This window comes from Sinocyclocheilus rhinocerous, unplaced genomic scaffold (assembly GCF_001515625.1).
Source record: "Sinocyclocheilus rhinocerous isolate Xijiao unplaced genomic scaffold, SAMN03320098_v1.1 scaffold963, whole genome shotgun sequence".
In the NCBI taxonomy this organism is placed as follows: Eukaryota; Metazoa; Chordata; class Actinopteri; order Cypriniformes; family Cyprinidae; genus Sinocyclocheilus; species Sinocyclocheilus rhinocerous.
In genome coordinates this window covers 1,134-5,580 of record NW_015638949.1, presented here as the reverse complement: position 1 = coordinate 5,580, position 4,447 = coordinate 1,134, and the positions used below count along the sequence as shown (strand labels likewise).

Below are 4,447 nucleotides of genomic sequence, written 5' to 3'. Positions count from 1 at the left end.
TTTTTTTTTGAAAGTATGGTAAAAACTGGTAGCCCATCTGAATTAGGACATTTAGGCTATCCATCTAATAGTAGCCTTCCAAAATCTTATTAACAGTAGAAGTTAAATCTTACTGTAGTCTTCAAATCTGGGTACTGTTTTACGTTTTAAAATCACAAAGGGAGTTTGGTGCCATCATGCTAACGTGACAGTCACGACTCATGCAGCTGTAAGGTTTTCTTTTTCTTTTGTTTTTACTCGCGATCTTTACAACACGCATTACATTACGTATTTCATGGCACACTCGTTTTATGCGTATTTGGCGCCACCTATTGTTGTGAGTGTATTATTGACATGTCAAAGTCTAGACCCTGAATATAAGACGACCGCGTTTTTTTCAGATGTATTTCCAAAAAAAAAACATCATCTTATATTCGGGTCAATACGGTAATTAATTCATAATTAAACCAAGTTGCATTTACTGTATTTAAAAAATAAATAAATAAACAATATGGAATTTATTCTAAATAAAAAATTATTAAACAAAATAAAATGTATTCTAAATAAATAAATATTAAACCACGTGGAATTTGTTATAAATAAATAAACCAAGAGTCAATTGTTAAATAAATAAATAAACAAACAAACAAACCACATGGCTTTAAACAAATAAATAAAACATTTAACCAAGTGTCATTTAAATAAATAAATCATAAAAATTGTTTGTTCGGCTTTAAATTATAAACAACAGAATTGCTGTTTACAGACTAAAAAGAGTAAACTACCACACGATGAATGGATAACAAACAAGGTAACCTGAGGTGAACTGACTTTATATATCCACTAAAAATTACTTTGGGACCAATTGGTTAAAAGTAATTATAAGAATGGCTTAAAAAATGCAGTTTTGAGAAATGGTCTAGCATCATTAGCTTGCAAATTCCACTTGGTTTAATATTTAGTTATCTATTGCAAAGAAATTCATTCAAAAGTCTGGCTAGTGTCCAAATGCTCTTTTAGGCACACACATACACAGTTAAAACTGTGAGACGTACCGTTCAGCATCCACAGGGCTGGACCACTGCACTCTCCTGCCTGCAGGACAGACAGCAGGTAGAAAGATTGGTGGAAGAGAAGGCAGACAGAAAGGAGAGAAGGACAGACAGGGAAAAACATCAGTGAGAAATGAGGAAATCTACTGAAACTGTGAATCTTTAGAGACTGGTGCTCCACATCCAGTTCCCAAAAAAACTGATGTGGATTTTGTGCTAATTATCCAGCCGATATTGTGATAGCTTTATCTCCAGACAAATCAAATGGAGTTTTCTTTTCAGAGAAGAACAAGGTAACGAGGGAGGGCACACGGAGAGAGGTCACTTTGAAACAATTGTTCATTACCCGCTTCCGTCGAGTTTATTTTCACTCCGTGTTTAAATAATCTCACGATACATTTTTAGCATCTTAAAAGGGCAAAATTCCCTTGATTAAACAAATAATAGCACATTCAAGAAAACTGTAATTGGGTTCAAACTGATTCGAGCGGATGCTCTAATTGCATTTAAACACTCTTCCTCCCTAACCCTGGATTCACAGCTTCTTAATTACTGGCCCTCTCCACGCAAATCCCTCCGGCGGAGAAGTGGAAAAATAAAAATAGTTCGAGTTTTACAGCACATTGTTAAACTGACCTATAAACTTTTTTATTCAATATAAATGAAGGCCCAGTGGAGGCAGGGAGGGTGAGGTGTTGAGGGAGCGCTACTAAACTCAGATTAGCCCAATCCCCCCCAGACTCCAATCCTGTCACTCATCTTCACCGACTTTCTCCCTCCTGTCCATCCCTCGCCTTTTTGCCGCTGAGGGGAGGGAGAGGCAGAAATGTGTTTCCTGAGAGAGCTGGAAAAGGCACATCCTGATTAGAAGAATGACGGCCCAGTTGGCCAGCGCGGCCGCCGCTGGTGTCTTTCTTGCAGAGGCAGCAAAAGTTGCGCGTGCCAACTCAAACAGGGCTTTCTTTCACACTGGGGGCCGGCGTGTGTGTGTGTGTGCGCGCCTGCGGTGGCCTTCCTGAGGGCGCGCTGCAGCTGAAGCTCTCTGAATAAAGGTAACGGGCGAAAAGTCAACGCTACTGTAAACTCTCCACCCTCCCCCCATCTTTCACCAGGACATTCCGAATCAAAAGAAGAAACAACCCCACCTAAAAACACGTGCATTGTTTTTTTTCCCCTGCAAAGCCTTCCCACGAATTACAAAGGAAAAGTTTGCAAAGTGAGCAAGCGCTCGCTTTATTCCAGGACCTGTGATCGTGCCAAACAAAATGCCAGGAGAGAAAGTGACATTCAGTGTTGGCAAAAAAAAAAAAAACAGCAGTTTGAAAGTGATTAGACTCTTTATTTCATTGTTCTGAGCCTGACACCAGAGAGGAAACCAGAACAATCCATTCAACCATGTTTTCCTTTTTTTCCTCCCTCTTTCTTGCTCTCTGAATTTAGAAACACTAATTAGTTTTGCTCTCATAAACCCAACCTGAAAATGGCCAATTAGATAGTGTGAAGTAAGAGACGTGCTGAAGAAACAAGTGCTTGAAGGGAGAAAAAAAATAGGACTAAAAACCTCATCATCCTTCAATTACAGCTTCACATGCACCGCAATGAAAGAGAAGAATAACATTTCACACTTTCCGTGCAGAACATATGTTGGTTTGGCGTTCAGTCGTTTCATGGGAAAAGGCTACATGGACGTACTGCAACATAATGGTGTTATGTAAATGAAACACGACAATGCTTCATCTGAATTGGTTGTTATTCGAGTCTCTTGGGGTGTATTGAGGTCACCACGCTAACCGAACCACCTGGCTAACCACAGCAGCAGCTGGGCTTTAGCGTAGTGACCAACCTGACCAACGCATTCCCCTAAACCACCTGCATTAATCTGATATAGCAATTTCCTGTTTCAAGGGTACCTTCACGCAAATGACACAAAAAAGGCTGCTTTTGTTTTCCAAAAGGGTCTGTTCTGGTTTTCGTGCCAGGTGGCTTGTTTTCATACAGAGGACGTTATAAAACATTAATGATAAACTTAAAAATTGTCTTCAGGAATTTTTGGGGCCGGTCCCCTGTGTTGACCAGGGTGAGTCTTTCATCAGTGTCAGAGCGAAGACTGATGGCCTGTCAAAAGAAAAGCCCTCCTCCATTTCTGGCCGGCTCCTGGGCTAGGCAACGCGGCTAAAAAAGGGGTCTGGGCGAAGCGGCGCTCTTTGCCGGGAATGAATTCTCAGATGCCGGGGTCGCTGCCAACGTCCTTGCAGCCAACGGCTGAGAGGGCAACAGAGTTCATGCTAACTGCAGCTTGGACCTGCGCTGAACATCTGCTCATGAATGAGCCGGCCGCCTACTAAAAAAGTACGAGGGCCTGCTGATGAAAAATTCAACGCTCTCTTTCTCCTGGCACGCTTGTTTTGCGTCTATTCTCCTGAGCCCGACCCTGCAGAATCATATTAAGAGAATCTGCGAGCGCGCCGCAGAGTTTATCTGGAAGAACAGCTGGTGCTGAAAAGGGATCTGCTGCTTCAGGAGAGCTCAGGGACTTTCGCACAAAGATCTGCCATCACGTACACCATTTGTCCTTGAAGAAGGAAAAAAAAAGGGTTAAACATTCAAGTAATATGCTGGGAGAGGTGGAGAGGTTTTTTTTTTTTTTTCTTGTTGAGTAACAGTAAAGCCTTTTGCTGGTTTTCAATATTTAATCTCAATATTTAGGCATTTGCTCAAAAACTGCTTAAAATGGTGATGTTATTCACAATTGTCTCCTGCAGAGCATTAACGAATCATTGATGTTCGATTTGATTCAATATAATAGATAAATGAAGCAGAGACACTGCTGAACCATCTTAGTCTTATTGCTCTCATAATCAAAAGCTACGAGACAAACATTGTAAAAATCAGTCATACATCCTTCTGGAAACTTAATGGCCAAACACACAGCACATTAAAATCACTCTGATATTTACAATGTATCATTATTTGCATCATTACTATAAGGCTGCACAGTACATGGGTGGTTGCTTACTGTCCCAAGTCAAAAAGCCCACATTTTTTGATATTCTAGTCTCTCAGTGTTGCAAAAGAACCAAAGAGATATAAGAATGGCTGACTTTAAAGACAAACTGCTCTGCTACTCCATCACAGTGCCCTCTCCCCGACACTGCAATTTCCAGGTATAGATGATCATAGTTTCCACTTTACTTCTAAAGTCTAGCTAAATATTTGATTTACATAAATCCACCAAACCATTATACCTACAGGGTCAGAGGTTTTCTTTGGAAACATCACTGTGAGTAATACCAGGAGTTTAAGGAAGTGGTCAAACTGAAATAACCGATTACCTCACATTCAGCAATTTCGCTTCTGTCTCTGGCCAGGATAGGTTCAGCTCAGTAAGCCATAAACATTTTGTTTGTGTACAGTGC

At 40.7% G+C, this 4,447-nt stretch overlaps 1 protein-coding gene across 4 annotated transcripts in view; it reads right to left on the bottom strand.

Moving 5' to 3' along the window:
* Positions 1 to 1,103, bottom strand: part of LOC107750235 (forkhead box protein P1-B) — a 157,402-nt gene extending 156,299 nt beyond the window's left edge. For all 4 annotated transcript variants that reach the window (XM_016565528.1, XM_016565531.1, XM_016565530.1 and 1 more), the window contains exon 1: positions 1,035 to 1,103. The gene's annotated coding sequence lies outside the window, so the exon portion shown is untranslated. The remainder of the gene's footprint in view (positions 1 to 1,034) is intronic.
* Between the last annotated feature and the right edge of the window lie 3,344 nt (positions 1,104 to 4,447).